This window comes from Sus scrofa, chromosome 2 (genome assembly GCF_000003025.6).
Source record: "Sus scrofa isolate TJ Tabasco breed Duroc chromosome 2, Sscrofa11.1, whole genome shotgun sequence".
Taxonomy (NCBI): Eukaryota; Metazoa; Chordata; class Mammalia; order Artiodactyla; family Suidae; genus Sus; species Sus scrofa.
Window position 1 is genome coordinate 60,033,200 of NC_010444.4, and position 17,063 is coordinate 60,050,262.

General features: G+C 49.2%; 1 protein-coding gene across 1 annotated transcript in view; it reads right to left on the minus strand.

Moving 5' to 3' along the window:
* MAP1S (microtubule associated protein 1S) overlaps positions 1-9,934 on the minus strand; it is a 40,018-nt gene extending 30,084 nt beyond the window's left edge. Inside the window, exons 1-2 of the mRNA XM_021079065.1 lie at positions 9,600-9,934; positions 1,284-1,418 (exon numbers count right to left, since the gene is read on the minus strand). The gene's annotated coding sequence lies outside the window, so the exon portion shown is untranslated. The remainder of the gene's footprint in view (positions 1-1,283; positions 1,419-9,599) is intronic.

Consider the following 17,063-nt stretch of genomic DNA (forward strand, 5'->3'; position numbering starts at 1 on the left):
CTGACTTACTTTGCTTAGTATGAGAATCTCTAGGCCCATATGGCATTATTTCTTTCTTTTGGGGAGAGGGGGGCTGCATCCTCAGCATGTGAAAACTCACAAGCCAGGAATCAAACCTGAGCCACAGCTGTGACCCAAGTTGTTGTAGTGACAACACCAGATCCTTAATCTGCTGCACTGCAAGAGAACTCCTATCTCAGTCTTTTTTAATGTCAGCTGTTTTAATATTTGCCTTTCTTGCCTTCTTCCCCCACCTCTCTCACCAACCCTGTTCATCAACGTTCATTAAGTACTTGCCAACCAACACTCTTATTCTGGGTGCTGGGCAAGGAACAAGGCTGCTGGTCCCGGGCGCAAATCACTCTCAATCTGGGACAGGAGGGAGGCTGAGGGCCATATGCTTGTATGTTTGTTCACTTCGTTCTTGCAACAACTTGGGGCACAGGCTCTGAGTAAACACATTTAATAAATGGGAAAGGGGGGAAGTTGGAGAGACAAGGAACAGATTCAGGGTCTGACACCCTGGCTGGGATGTGAACCCAGGGTTTGTGACTCCAGGCCCTGCCATAGGCTTTTATTCATTCATTGGTCCATTCATCCATTCGGTAAACACTTCTTTCTTTTTTTCTTTTTTCTTTTTCTTTTTTTTTTTTGTCTTTTCAGGACCGCATCCTTGGCATTTTTTTTTTTTTTAAGAGCCACGCCAGGCTAGGGGTTGAATTAGAGCTGCAGCTGCCTGTTTGCATCATAGCCACAGCAACAAAGGAATCCAAGCGGAGTCTGTGACCTACACCATAGCTCATGGCAATTCTGGATCCTTAACCCATTGAGCAGGGCCCAGGATCGAACCTGAGTCCTCATGGATACTAGTTAGGTTCATTATCATTGTGCCACAATGGGAACTCCTAGTAAACACTTCTCAAAGAACAGCAGAAATTATCACAATCTTGTAAATCAACCATACTTCAGGAGTTCCTGTCGTGGTGCAGTGGTTAATGAATCTGACTAGGAACCATGAGGTTGTGAGTTCGATCCCTGGCCTCGCTCAGTGGGTTAAGGATCTGGCATTGCCTTGAGCTGTGGTATGGATCACAGACGTGGCTTGGATCTGTGTTGCTGTGGTTCTGGTGTAGGCCAGCAGCTGTAGTTCCGATTTGACCCTAGACTGGGAACCTCCACACGCTGCGGGTGTGGCCCTGAAAAGACAAAAAAGACAAAAAACAAACAAACCATATTTCAATAAAACTTAAATAAATAAATAAAAATAATTTTTAAAAACTCACTTCTTGACAATTTTCCTGTGTCCCCAAGAGGTCTCCCTCCTTGTCCTCCAGGAGACCCAGTCTGTAGGAAGAAGAGCTGGCCACAGATATCCCCAAGCTGTGGAGTCAGGGCTGGGCTACGGCATACTCCTGGAGCTGGAGGAATCAGGAGTAGGACAGTGAGGGCTCTGTGTGGGGAAACAGGGAGGATATCCTGGAAAAAGAACATTGAGGCTGGGCTTTTGAAGAGTGCATAGGAGTTCACCAGGCAGTTGATACATTCATTTATTCCACAAACACCCTCAGCCAAATCCTCTGTGCCAACCCCATCACAGCCTGATCCCAAAGAGTCCCCAGCCTGGCGGCAACAGAACCAGACACAGACTCCCCAGAGAGTCATGGATGGCTGGGTAGGGAAGGTAGGGCCTGGAGATGCTCCAGGTGAAGGAACATATGAGTTTTTCAGGGGACCAGTAGGGGTTTCCTGGAAGGAGGTTATGGCTCCAATTTGCTCTCCTACTGCAAAGAGTGCTAGTGCTGAGTATTTTTGTTTTGAAATATATTGCTTTGGTTAAATGAGACCAAGATGACATTGCTCTGGAGTTCCTGTCATGGCTCAGTGGTTAACGAATCTGACTAGGAACCATGAGGTTGCGGGTTCCATCCCTGGCCTCGCTCAGTGGGTTAAAGATCTGGCATTGCTGTGAGCTGTGGTGAAGGTCACAGATGTGGCTCAGAGCTGGCTTTGCTGTGGCTGTGATGTAGCCTGGCAGTTGCAGCTCTGATTTGACCTTTCTAGCCTGGGAATTTCCATATGCCACAAGTGCAGCCCTAAAAAGCAAAAAAACAAAGGAAGAGAAGACCACACACAATGGCTGAGTGGAGCTGTTGTGGAAACCGCAAACACTGTGGCAATGGAAGGAGACAAACAGCACTCGGAGATATGGAAAAGCAAGGTTTATTCAGCACCGGTGCGGGCTCAGAGGAGTCACCTCCAGAGTCTGAGCACCAGGTCTTTGTCCTCAGTAACTTTTATACACTACAAGGTCTTGATTTTCCCATGTAAGCATCCCGGACCTCCCCCATCTCCAAGCAGACAGTGTTCCTCCCTAAGAGACTGAGCAAGCAAGGTTACAGAAGCAGAACTGATAAGCAATGCTGGGTACCTAATTAGCAGGGCTGCTGGCTTGGACAGAGAGCACACAGTTGTTACATTATTACAAGAAGGGTGGCATAGTGATGAGCACAGCTGGAAAGGCTTGCAGCTGCCTTCTTAGCCAAGGGGAGGTTCTTTAGTTAAAACTCCATTTCATTCTCCCCTCTTGATGTTCAGGGTGCATCTGCACCCTTTACAGATCATCATCAGTCATAACCCTTTGGTAGCCTCTAATAAGTAGCAGGTGGGAGGCTGTTTTTCTTTCAACCATGGTTTTTATAAAACCTTCTATAATATTTATCAGGAGAGGTACAAGGCAGGGAACAAGTAGGCACCCTGCGAGTGTAACCATGACTATTCCGACCATTGTCTTAATTCCTCCCAATCAAGAGAACCATTTACCAAAGAGACTGTCTGTATTCCATCCTTTCCAAGTTTGTACAGGTACATGGGCTAGTTTAGTCATGAGGTCAGCAATTTCTTCTACCACCTTTCCGGTGTCATCTATTTGTAGACAGCAATTACTTAAGTTAAATTTTCTACAAACCCCTCCTTCAGAAGCAAGTAAATAATCCAAGGCCAAGCGATTTTGGTAGATTGCACTGCGCATTTTAGTTTTTTGTTGGGCCAGTATAGTCAACGCCCTTGCAGTGTTATTTGTTATAAGTTCCAAAACCGCCTGTAGTCTGATGATGCGGTTCAGCATAGAGATAGGGGTGCGATATCCCCAAGAGCCATCCTCTGCCCAGGTGGCAGGTCCATAATATTGAATTATCCGTTCTGGGGGCCATTCATCATCTTTCCAGTCTCCAATTTGGAGAGCCCTCCGGTCTCTCTGGGCACCCTGTGCCCTGTATATAGGAACTCCCAGTTGCTCCCCTAGTGACAGCGGGAGCAGGAAGAAGGAAGGTCTGATTGTTCCCAGTACACATGCCCCAGCCCAATTTGGGGGGGAGTATGGAATAGGCCATTTTTCCCACAAATCCAATATAATCCCTTTGGTGCCCACCACTGGATATTAGTACTGATATCTTCCCATGCTTGTCGAAGGAGGGAAAAGTTAGACAAGGGATTAGGCTTGGGCTCTGAGTGATTGGAAGATGACCACCATTGAGTCTCTTGGGCAGTCAGATTATAATACCTTAGGCCTAAACATGTTAGGCTTTTAACTGCAACATTAAACTGTCCTCCCCGCCTCGCAAGACAATTTCTCCCAATAATAGCAGTTCTGAGGAGCCATACCCCATTGGTGAGTTGGGGGTATGCAGTCTCATTATGAGGCTCTAATGGGTCCAGTTTTCTGGCTTGCCAAGGCCAGTGGTCTCCTGTGTTCGTTCCCCCGCATACATAACAAGAGGAGACCTTGAGAGTTTGTGCAATAGTTTCTGCCAGGGCTAAGAACAAGTTCTTAGTTGTGGCCGGAATGGGAGGTGGGGTGTTTTTTATCTCTTCATAAAAGGAATGAAAGACCCTGTGAGAGGCAGCTTGGAGCACAAACGTGATTCTCTGGAAATGCAGCACAGTTCCAGGGTCAAGGCCTCTTCCATCAATGCAAATGCTTATTTTGAAACCCTCCTTCCATTTGGGCTCACAGGCAGCTGATTCCTCAAGCTTCAGCCATGCGTTGACTGACCAGCTTCTGGTGTGGTCAGAGCAGGGCTTTGAGATCGTCGTCTCCTCCTCTGTATCGTCAGGCGAAGAGGTCTCTCCAGATGGAGGGCAGTCTCCCACTCTCCACGGTTGTCAGCTGTGCCAGCCGGTTTTACTCTAGAATGATGGATCCAAGCATCTATTCCTGTTACTTTAAGAGCAGTGGGGGTGGTTAGAATTACAGTATAGGGGCCCTTCCATACCGGCTTCAAAGACTCCTTTTTCCAGTCCTTTATCCACACCTGGTCCCCCGGCTTGTGGGGGTGTACGGGCATTATTCTGTTATACCTAAGGACACAGATATTTTGTCTGTGACCCATTTATGTATCTGAGAAATAGTGAGCCCCAGTCCTTGTAATTGTTTATGTAATTCCAAGTCTCCCAACTCCCTGGTGTTTCCTTTTAAACTGATTAGTGGAGGTGGCCTTTCATATAAGATTTCAAATGGCAAGAATCCTATTCCCTCTCGGGGTGAGCATCTCACTTTTAGGAGGGCCACCGGCAACATGTCTATCCAGGGCAAGCCAGTTTCCTGACATAACTTTGCCAGGGTCTGTTTAAGGGTTCAGCTCATGCGTTCTACTTTCCCTGAACTTTGAGGGCAATAAGCAGAGTGTAGTTTCCATCGGATCTGTAAAGCTTTTGCCACCTGTTGTACTGTTTTGGCCACAAATGCCGGTCTATTTTCTGACCCGATGGTCAGAGGCATTCCGTATCTGGGAATAATGTCTCTCAGGAGTGCCTTGGTTACTTCCCTTGCCTTTTCAGTTCGGGTAGGGAAGGCCTCTACCCATCCTGAAAAAGTACAGATTAAAAACTAGTAAATATTTGTACCCCTTACTAGGGGTGACCTCAGTAAAGTCCACTTCCATATCCTCAAATGGGGACAGTCCACAGTGCTGTGCCCCAGCTGGTCTTTGGGGCCCCTGGCGGGCATTATTCTGTAAACAGGTTATGTATCTTTGGGAGACAGAGGAGCAGAGTGCAGGAAGACAAGCAATGAGATAGTACCAGCCCAGTAGGGTCTCTAAGGCAGTTTTTCCCATGTGGGTTAGCTCATGTTCTTGGCGGACTAGTTTGTAGGCCAGCTGTTCTGGAACGTAAACTCGGTGGTCCCGTGTGACCCACCATCCCATTTTAGTTTTAGTTCCTCCTTCCTCCCTTATCCATTTTTCTTCCTCTGGAGAATATTTGGGGACAGCTGGCACTTCTGGGGCCAGCAAGACCTTAGGTTGGTTTGGCTGTTGTCCCGGAGCTGCCTGTCTGGCAGCTGCATCAGCACTACGGTTTCCTTTTGTCACTGGGTCATCCCCCTTTTGGTGGCCTTTACAGTGGATAACTGCAGCTGCTTTAGGTTCCCATACTGCCTCTAGGAGCTTTAAGATTTCAGCCTGGTTTTTAATTCCTTTTCCTTCAGCAGTGAGGAGCCCTCTTTCTTTATATAAGGCTCCATGGACATGTAAAGTTGCAAAGGCATATCGTGAGTCGGTATAGATATTAACTAGCTGGTCTTGGCTAAGTTCCAGTGCTCTGATTAAGGCCCATAATTCTGCTCTCCATGCTGACCAGCCTTGAGGAAGCACCTCTGCTTCTATCACTTTTAAGTCAGATACCACAGCGTATCCTGCCATCCTTTTTCCATCCTCCATAAAGCTGCTGCCATCAGTATATAAAACCAGGTCAGGATTTTGGAGTGGTTTATCAGTCAAGTCAGGCCTGCTGGAAAACACCTCATCTAGTACCTCCAGGCAGTTATGGTCTTGGGTCCCCGCCTCATCTGGCAGAAAAGTGGCTGGGTTCAGAATTCGTACAACCTCCAGTTTTACCCATGGATTCTCACATAGTAACCCTTGATATTGAGTCATTCGTGCATGTGTGAGCCAATGGTGGCCCCTGGTATCCATTAGGGTTACAACTGAGTGTGGGACTTTAACATTGAGGTTTTGTCCCAGGGTCAACTTGTCAGCCTCGCTTACCAACAAGGTGATAGCTGCCAGCACTCGGAGGCAGGGAGGACATCCGGCAGCAACTGAGTCAATTTGTTTAGACAGATATGCCACTGGCTTCTGCCAAGGCCCAAATTCTTGAGTTAAGACTCCCAAAGCCATCCCATTTTTCTCATGAACAAAAAGGTTAAATTCTCTAGTTACATCAGGAAGTCCCAAGGCTGGAGCCTCAGTGAGTTTGGTTTTAATTGTCTGAAACGCTGTCTCCTGACTTGGTCCCCATTTAAGGGGAGCCTTTTCTTGCCCTTTTAGAGCCTCATACAGAGGCCTGGCCAGGTCTGAAAACCCAGGGATCCATATCCGGCAGAATCCTGCTGCCCCTAGGAACTCACGAACCTTCAGGTGGGTGGTAGGGACAGGAATGGCACAAACTGCCTGCTTTCTTTCAGTCCCCAGCATTTGTTGGCCCTGCATGATGTTGAAGCCCAGATACTTGACTTGTTTTTTGCAGATTTGTGCCTTTTTCTTTGATACCCGATACCCTGCCTCCATCAGTAGGGAAAGGAGAGCTCTTGTTCCCTCTAGGCACTGAGCCTCCGTGGTGCCAGCTAGTAGGAGGTCGTCAACATACTGTAGCAAAACACAGCCCAGTTTTTGTCCAGGAAATTCAGCCAGGTCAGCAGCTAAGGCGCCGCTAAAAAGAGTGGGAGAGTTTTTGAACCCTTGTGGGAGTCTAGTCCAGGTGATCTGTTCCTTTGTCCCTGTATGTGGATTTTCCCATTCAAAAACAAACAAGGGCTGACTGGCAGGTGCCACCTGGAGGCAGAAAAAGGCGTCTTTTAAGTCCAGGCAAGTAAACCACTCAGCAGTGGAGGGGATCAGCCCTAGCAGGGTATATGGGTTAGGGACAGACGGGTGTAATGTGACTGTTACTTTATTTATGGCTCTCAAGTCCTGTACTGGGTGGTAGTCCTGTGTTCCTGGTTTTTTCATGGGCAGTAAAGGGGTGTTCCAAGGGGACTGACATTTTATTAACAGTCCATGCTGAAGCAGCCTATTCAGGTGAACCTGGATTCCCAGTCGAGCTTCTCTGGGAATTGAGTATTGCCGTAGCTTTACCAGTTGAGCTCCGGGTTTTAGATCAATTAAGACAGGAGCGTGGCATTTTGCCAGTCCTGGTGGGTTTCCTTCAGCCCAAACCAATGGGTATTTAGTCTCTAGTTCTGGGGAATGGTCCCCATTTTAGCCAGCAGGTCTCTTCCCATCAGGGGGACTGGGAAGTCAGGCAGGTAAAGAAATTCATGTATTACTTCATGGCCTCCTAACCGACATCGTCAAGGACCACAGAAGGGCCTGTGGGTTTGGTTACCTGTGGCCCCAACAATGGTGGTTTCTTTCCCTGAGAGAGGAGCCACAGGTTGTGTAACCACAGAAAGTTCGGCACCTGTGTCAACCATAAAGTCTATGGGGTGGCCCCCTACTTGAATTCTGACCATAGCCTCTCAGGGGCCCAGTTGGAGAGAGCCTGGTCCCCCCTGATCAGACTCAGCTAGGCCGATCAGGTTGGTGCTGAATGGCTCAGATCAGTACTGGCTAGGTGGGGCCTTGGTCTTTTTCTCAGGACGGTTGGGGCATTCATTTTTCCAATGTCCCTTTTCTTTGCAGTAAGCGCATTGGTCATGTTCCAGGGGACTCCTTTTCCCTGGCCTTATGCCTCGTCCCCTATGGGGTGGTCCCACTGGGGGCACCGGTTTTGACAGGGTGGCTGCCAGAAGAGTCACTTTTTGTTTCATTCTCTTTTCTGCATCACGGCGGGCCACCTGGTCTCGGTTAATAAAAACCTTGTTGGCTATTTCCAACAGTTTAGTGGCATTCTCTCCTGCAAATCCTTCTAATTGCTATAGCTTTTTATGGATATCTGATTGGGCTTGTCCCACAAAGGCAGCATTTATCATCCGTTGGTTCTCAGGGGCCTCGGGATCAAAAGGGGTGTAGGTTCGGAAAGCCTCACATAGTCTCTCATAGAATTTGGCTGGGCTTTCATTCGGCTCTTGTAGTATCTCACTGATTTAGCTATATTAGTGGGCTTTTTAGCCCCAGCTTTCGCCCCCTGTAGGAAGGCCTGCTGGTACCTCTCTAGGTTACATTTCCCTTCTTCAGTGTCATAGTCCCAGTGGGGGTTTTCTTCTGGGAAGGCTTCCCTCACCCAGTTTGCCAAGTCTGCTCGACCCCCCGCATTGGCCTGAAGCCATTTTTGGGCTTCTGTTACAATTCACCAGTGCTCTTCAGTGTCAAATAGAGTAAAAAGGAGTTGCTGGCAGTCTATCCAGGTGGGACAGTGTGTCTGGAAAACGAATTCTAAGAGATCAATCAGCACCTGAGGCTTTTCAGAATATGAGGGAGTATGGTGTTTCCAGTTGAAGAGATTGGCAGTGGAAAAGGGCTGGAAATAATAAAAACGTCCCCCCTCTTGTATGGTCCCATCGGGGGCGTCTTGCTGTGGTTCCTGTGTCTCCCGTAAGGGCATTTGTAATGCTGGAGTGGCTGCTCCCTGAGCTGAACGGAGATGCCTGCTCATATGTTCTGGAGAATCTTGCTGCGGGGGTGATATCGCCTCCGGAACTTCAGAAGCAGAAGGAGGAGGAGAAACAGAAGGCGGTGGGCTGTCTGGCATCTGGGGACCTTCGGCTCCTGGAGCTGGGGCCAGCAGCACATAAGGTGGTGGCATAGGGGGTGAGTCCTCAGGTTCCCCTTGATAAATAGGTGGCACCCTCTTTTGAGACAAGGTTTTCTTCTTGGACTGGGCTACTAGCACCCTACACTGGTCTGTGGTGCAGAACCAAACCCATGGGGGCCTCAAATAGGCAATTTCCAACCATTGATCAATATACGGAAATTGGTCTGAGTGTCCAGGGTCTCCTGTTATAACCTTATATACTGCTGTAACTGTGAACACATCTAAGGTCCCTTCCGGAGGCCAGCCAACACCAAAGGAGGGCCACTCTGGGGTACAGAGGGTACACAGTTTTCCAGGACTCAGCTTAACACCATAATCTCTAGAAAATCCTTTCTTAAAATTCTTAACCATATACTCTAAGACAGTGGGCTTGGAAGCCAATTTACCCATTGTGTGAAGTCCCACCCTGTGCCTGTGACGCAAGACAAACATTGAGGACAAGGCCTCAGGTAACAATCGCTTCGCCCGCCTGACCACTCCCCCGGAGGAGATATTTCAGGCGCCTCTTAGCATAGGTGGGACTGTATAAACCCCAACGTAGGATCCCCCCGAAGAGGGCCACCATAAGCCGTATGAGGTCGCCGCGGAACTGCAGGTTAGGACTCACTCTGGCTCCATAGTCCAAAGACGGTGGAGCATGGGCTCTCGTTCTCTCCAGTCACTCACACACACACACACACACACACACACACACACACACACACACACACACACCAGAATTGACAAGCCTCCCAATCCCAAGGGAGCAAACCCTGACTGAGTGACCCTTTGGTCACTGAGAGGTGATCAGTTTCTCCTTCCGCCGTATGGTGGGTCCTGACTCAGGCAGATGTCACAGGGGCACTCACCAGTCCGATGTCCTGTCCAGGAACCTGTTTCCACTCTCTTTCTGAGTCCGTTCGGGAAGCGGTGTGGGCCAAGGCCAGCACGGCCTGAGTGAGGGTCTGGATCCGGCAAAATGGCCGGTGTGCGCTATCCACCTGTCACCGGGCCGGTGACCGTGGCCTCCCCCAGTTCCCCCACAACGGTGGCACAAGAAGCCAGCTCGGTTGTCGGCTTCCCGGCCAATGCAGCAAAATGTTGCGGAAACCGCAAACACTGTGGCAATGGAAGGAGACAAACAGCACTCAGAGATATGGAAAAGCAAGGTTTATTCAGCACCGGTGCGGGCTCAGAGGAGTCACCTCCAGAGTCTGAGCACCAGGTCTTTGTCCTCAGTAACTTTTATACACTACAAGGTCTTGATTTTCCCATGTAAGCATCCCGGACCTCCCCCAACCCCAAGCAGACAGTGTTCCTCCCTAAGAGACTGAGCAAGCAAGGTTACAGAAGCAGAACTGATAAGCAATGCTGGGTACCTAATTAGCAGGGCTGCTGGCTTGGACAGAGAGCACACAGTTGTTACATTATTACAAGAAGGGTGGCATAGTGATGAGCACAGCTGGAAAGGCTTGCAGCTGCCTTCTTAGCCAAGGGGGGTGGGGGTTGTTCTTTAGTTAAAACTCCATTTCAGAGCCACTGGGTGGTGTGACAGGGAGATGCCTGGAGATGGAGCCAGGGAGGTTGGAGGGGTATGCGCCATGCAGGGTCACAGGAAAGGATGTGGGTTGTTGTTTTGTTTTGTTTTGTTTTTCTTTTGGGGGCAGCATGCGTGGCATATGGAAGTTCCTAGGCTAGTGGTGGAACTGGAGCTGCAGCTGCCATCCTACACCACAGCTATAGCAATGCAGCATCTGTAACCTATGCTGCAGCTTGTAGCAACACCAGATCCTTAACCCACTGAGGGAGGCAAGGGATTGAATGTGCATCCTCATGGACACTATCTCGGGAACTCCAGGAAAGGGTTTTTAAAGACAACATTAGGGGAGTTCCTGTCGTGGCTCAGTGGTTAACGAATCCGACTAGGAACCATGAGGTTGCGGGTTCGATCCCTGGCCTTGCTCAGCGGGTTAAGGATCTGGCATTGCCGTGAGCTGTGGTGTAGGTCGCAGATGCAGCTCAGATCCTGCGTTGCTGTGGCTCTGGCGTAGGCGGGAGGCTACAGCTCTGATGCGACCCCTAACCTGGGAACCTCCATATGCCGCAGGAGCGGCCCTAGAAAAGGCAAAAAGACAAAATAATAAATAAATAAATAAATAAATAAATAAATAAATAAAATAAAATAAAGGCAAGTTTAGGGGTGAAGAGCACAGGGCATGACCAGTTCCTGGATGCTTTTCTGTTAGGTTGGAGGTGAGGTAACAGGGTGATGTTTCAGGAAGCTCAATCATGAATCTTCTTCCTTCAACCAATTTAAGGTCTGTATGTTTGTAGTCAGTAGTTGCCATCTTGTGGGGGTCCTAAATGTTGGAGAATGGCTCCGATCGTCACTGTGGGAAAGTGAGACACGTGGGCAAGGGGAGATCTCGACAAGGCTCTTTACTTTTTTTTTTTTTTTAATCTTTTTGTCATTTTCTTGGGCTGCTCCCACGGCGTATGGAGGTTTGCAGTCTAGGGATCAAATCAGATCTGTAGCTGCCGGCCTACGCCAGAGCCACAGCAACGTGGGATCCGAGCCGCATCTGCGACCTACAACACAGCTCACGGCAAAGCCAGATCCTTAACCTGCTGAGCAAGGCCAGGGATTGAACCCGCAACCTCATGGTTCCTAGTCGGATTCGTTAACCACTGAGCCACGACAGGACCTCCAAAGCTCTTTACTTCTGAAGAAGGGCGCGGGTACTCAAAAAGTGCCTGAGAAGAAGAAATGACCCTCCCTATTTATCCCTAATGCAGGTGGTATACCTGTCCCCTTCCCATTGGTCAGGTCAGGGCGCACATTCTCCGTTGGCTAATTTGAAACAAACTGTTGCTGGGAGAAAGGAAAAAGAGGAGGGGGTCACAGGAGGGCGTCTCCGCAGAAACCAAAATGGAGTAACCAAGATTTCCCATGATAGAAGAGACATGTTAATTCTCACACTAATTTCTTCAAAACAACTTAAGAATATGTGTCAGAAGGTTATCCATATCCCTCAAGGAGAAGCTAGGGGTTCTCTGACTCTTTTCATGGATGACCTATTGTTTAAGTGATCATTCCTTTTCCTGCTTGACTGCTTCTCCTTTGTCACTGCTTTTCCACCACTCGAATCATTAACTACTTGAGTCTGCTCTTGGGGAAGGCCTAGGAGATGAAAGCTTTTTCTATAAGCAAGAAGCGGGGGACACAGAGATTCCTGTGTCACTGGCAAGGCCCCCGCTGGTGTCCATACTGTTTCGTGAGGGCTGAGATCTCCCTAATCTTTCATACCAGACTCATTCATTAATTATTCCAGTCAACATCTCTTTCTTGAGCACTTGCTATACGCTAGGCAATGGGGAGACAATGTTTTCGGAGACCTCCTCCTGGCCTCTAAATAACTTGCTGCCTGGTTGAGAAACAAACAAGAAAACTGGTATGAGAACACAGGATACCCAGTGCCCAAAGATATCCAGCCGTGGAGATCAGGAACGGTTTCCCAGAGGAGGGGATGTTTTTCAGCTGAAAGCAGGAGAGAAATCAGCCTATACAGGAGAAGAGAGAGAAAGAAGTGTTTCTGACAATGGGAAAAGCGTGTGCTAAAGCCTTCAGGTTAGGTGTGTCGGAGGAATTAAAGACATCTAGGGAAGCCCAGTCTGGATAGAGGATGCAAGAAGAGAAGGGAAGACCGGGAGCCAATCACCGCGCAAGAAAAGTCTTGTGGGCAGAGCTTCCGAAGTATGTCCTCTCATTGGCCGCTGGCTGCTGTATGAAGGACTGTCCTAGTGGTTATACAGGCCCTGGTCCAATCAGTGGTGGCCACTGGGGCGTGGTTAGGGATGGACCGTGCATCCTGTCCGGCGTCAAAGTCCAGGGCGGGAGGCAAGTCACCTTGGGTGATTTGCAGTCCCGGGAGGAGGGCCGGGATTGGAGGGGACCATCCAGGTCTGGACCCCCCCAGGGGTGCTGTGTCCTAACATCCAGACCCTAACCAAGTCAAGTGGTCACCATTGTATTGGCATCTTCCTTCCCATTAGTGACGCGGCCGCGGTGAAACTCAAGGTTGACAACAATACAGGAGTCAGGGTGCAGACCCCAAGCCAGGTGGTGTTCAAATCTCAGCTGTGTCCCTCCCCAGCTCTTCGACCTCCCTGGGCCTGGGACTCAATTTTCCCCATCGTTTGAACCCTTACCATTAACAACATCATCTAATAGGGGCGCTGTTGGGATTAAAGGAGTTAAAACACATCCAATGCGAACCAGCCCCAGCACATGCTAAGTGGTTCTTTATTCTTGTAGTTTATCATTTTGCTTTGGAAATCAACTGGCCACAGGCAGCTCTCTAGAGTGGACAGCTGTTGGCCATCTGCCTGGGGTCTTCCCAGAGAGACCATTGCAAACCCAGGCCTGTTTTCCAGATGCATCGGTTTTAACCCCAATAAAGTTGACATCCTGCTCCTATACACAACTAAACATCAATTAATTTGGACTTTGCTGTTCCCCTTTTGCATTCTAGAGGCTGAATGTGTATGCGTCTGGATCTCAAACATTTTCAAAAGACCCTGTCTTTCTTGGAAGCTCTGGGCACAGGGCTGGGGGTCGGGGTGGGGATGAGGGGGTTGGGAGGCTGACGCAGCCCTGACTTAATCTAGAGGCATAGTTTCGAATCCAGCTGTGCCTTGTACTGTCTGTGCACTTTGGGCAAATGCTTTAGCATCTCTGATCATTCTCCCATCTATCAAAGATGACGTCACCGAGGGAGTTCCCATCGTGGCACAGTGGTTAACGAATCCGACTAGGAACCATGAGGTTGCGGCTTCGATCCCTGGCCTTGCTCAGTGGGTTAAGGATCTGGCGTTGCTGTGAGCTGTGATGTAGGTTGCAGATGCGGCTCGGATCCCGCGTTGCTGTGGCTCTGGCATAGGCCGGCGGCTACAGCTCCGATTCGACCCCTAGCCTGGGAACCTCCATATGCCCGTGGCCCTAGAAAAGGCAAAAAAAAAAAAAACAAAAACAAAAACAAATAAACAAACAAAACAAAGATGACATCATCGAGGGCCCTTTGTAGAGTGTTCTCAGCCCTTTCTCAGGCTGGGTATGCGCCCATGGTGTCTCCAGCCAGTCTGGGGTGGGAAAGCAGGACTCGGAGGGGTGGCATGAATGACGGTGCAGCTCCGTGTTGGGGCACCCTCAAAGAGCTTTGTTGGGGCAACAGGGACCTGGAGGGTGGAGAGGGCAGAGGCTTGGGGTTCCTGATGGCCCCTCCTCTGAGCTGGATCCAGTCCCAATAGTGGACGTACCTCACAAGCACTTGAGATTCTCATATGGGGCACAGAAACACCTTAGCTCCAAGAATCATTCCTTCATGCCTCAGTTTTCTTCATCTGTAAAACGGAAATAATCTGGGAAGATGGCACTTAAATACGGTAAAGAAGGGTTCAATAATTGTTGAGAGGGAAGCCTTGCCAAGCAAGCAAGCAAGCTAACTATTATTTTAGGGGATTGGAGGATGTAGGGGTTACGTGCCCCGGTGGGACTCTTTGGTTCAAACCTCAGCTCTGTCACTTGCCTGCTGGGTGACTTTTGGTATGCGACTTTACAATTTTGTTCTCATTTTCCCTGCCCATAAAATCAATTATGGGGATTAAACGAGTGGACATTGTAGAGTTCTGCAGAGCCTGGCATACTGCAGCCACTTGCTAAATAAATTGACTCCCCTAGAAAAGGTCCCTAGCTCTAGGTGACCGCCAGCCTTGGAATGGCCCATTGGACCTGTGCTGCCCCCTTCAGGTCACTCTGGGGACTTTTGGCTGAGCCCTACCTCTGAGGCCAGAGCCCCACCCACCATCCTAACTGAGCCAATCCCATTTCTTTGCCCCTTCGAAGCCTCATCCTCCTGACCAATCCAATTGCCTCCTTCCTTTTCTTCTTCGTGTGTGCGTGCGTGTGTGTGTGTGACTTTTTGCCTTTTCTAGGGCAGCTCTCGAGGCATATGGAGGTTCCCAGGCTAGGGGTCGAATCAGAGCTGTAGCCGCCAGCCTACGCCAGAGCCACAGCAGTGGAGGATCCGAGCCGCGTCTGCAACCTACACTGCAGCTCATGGCAACGCCAGATCCTTAACCCACTGAGCAAGGCCAGGGATTGAATCCGCAACCTCATGGTTCCTAGTCGGATTCGTTAACCAATGAGCCATGACGGGAACTCCGGAAACAATTTTTTAATCCCCATTTTATAGGTGATAAACCAAGATTGTCCTCATTGGTTTATCTTCATCACTGCTGGCTTGAGAGCCAGGTCCATCAGAAGGTCCACCCTCAGCATTTGACTTGCCATGCTCTCTGCTAGGAATGCTCTTCTTCCAAGCCCAGCTGTTCTTAGCAAGACCTCCTCAGTCTCCAGCTTCTCTTTTTCCAGGAAGCTTTTCCCAACATTCCAATTAGAACCCCCTTAGTCATCTCCCTTCCTTTGTCCCGGCTTTGACCTTAGAGATTGGGTTCTGTTGCACTACATCCTCCTCCCAGGTTCCAGGCATGACCCCTCGACCTTGGATGTGGCATGGACATGGGTATGGATACAGGCTGTTTGTTGAATGCATAAATGATTACATGAGTTGATCCAACCTCACTTCATAGCTCGGCCTTGTCTTTCCAGTTTCTCAGGAACTCAGTGTTTCTATCTATAAAATGAGCACAGCATTGTGCCCTCCTCAGGTTGCAGAGGATTAAGGGAAATAGCATATGTCACACAGGCAGCACATTGCCAACCACACAGTAGGTCTTTAGGAACTACATGATTATTCTTCTCCTCTCCTGTTATGAGAACCTCAGATGTGGGATGCATGTGCTACTTCATCTACTTCAGTACTCCCCATCCTTCCACTCTGCCCCAGTCCTCAGGACAAGGTCACTGACAACAGAACTGCCAGGGGGAGAAGATGAAAGCATAGGGCAAACCCAAGGGCTCTCTCAATTCCATGCATGTACCATTGATTGCCTCACTGATAACAGGGACTGGAGTCAGACAGAGAAGGACAAATGTGGAGGGTAGACATCAAATCCATCCTGGTCCTGGAAGCCATGTAGCCCTTTAACTTCTGTCTACACCCTGGCTCCAAGTGTCTACACCCCACCTCATGTTGATGACAATCCTATTTGTATCACCATCCCAACCTCTACCCTGAACTTTAGATTCAAATATCCAAATATACTGTATGTGGGGTGCCTGTAAACACATCACATTCAGCAAGTCCAAAGCACAGCTCCCAGTTTCTCACCCTGAGATCCATTGGCATGGTGGATGGCTCCACCATCACCTATCTATCTGTTCAGGCCCTAAACCTTGGACTCATTCTTATCACTTCTTTTCCCTTACCCCACATGTCCAGCCCATTATGGGCTGGTCCTCTACACTAGACTCCAGAATGAACCCAAGACTTCTCTGTACACCCATGGGTCCTGAAAAAGGCCTAGATGCCCTAACCATTCCTCTTCCCCTGGGTACCCTCAGAGGGGTTCTTTTATTTTTTATTTTTTTAGGGCTACAAAGGCAGCATATGGAAGTTCCCAGGCCAGGAGTCAAATTGGAGCTGCAGCTGCCAGCCTACACCACAACATGGGATCCAAGCCACATTTGCGACCTACACCTCAGCCTGTGGCAACACTGGTTCCTTAAGCCATTGAGCGAGGCCAGGGATCAAACCCTCATCCTCACAAAGACAGCGTCAGGTCCTTAACCTGTTGAGCCACAATGGAAACTCTGGGATTCTTAAAATTATTATCAGATCACGTCCCTCTTCTGCTTTAAGCCCTCCAATGGCTGCCCATTGGCCTTTGAGGAAAACCCTTCCTATGGCCAGGAGATCCCATGTGGATTGTACTCCTGCCCACTCCCTCCCTCTCTCTCTCCCTCTGACATGTTCTAACTCATTCACATTTATGGAGTGCCCACTGTGTTCTGACACCATTCTCAGCACAGTGCAGTTGGGGCATCAGAGAGCGTTCCTAGGTAGGAGTTCCTAGGTGAGGGTGAGTCTTTAGTGGCCACAAGATGCCCAGGGAGCCTCAGGTTCTGCTGGGTCTATGTCCTGTCCCACAGGGCTGAGGTCCCATCTCTCCCTCTCATAATAGTCTCTCTCTCAGTCTCTTTCTCTCTCTACATCTCAGACCTCTCCCCATATCCCCCAGGCTTCTCATAGCCCCTGTTCTTCTCCCTGCTTCTCACTATGCTCCAATCGCACCAGCCTCTTTGGTATCCCTCCAAAACTCCAGGCAGAGTCTTACCTCAGGGCTTTTGCATCTGCTCTGCCCTCTATCTTAAA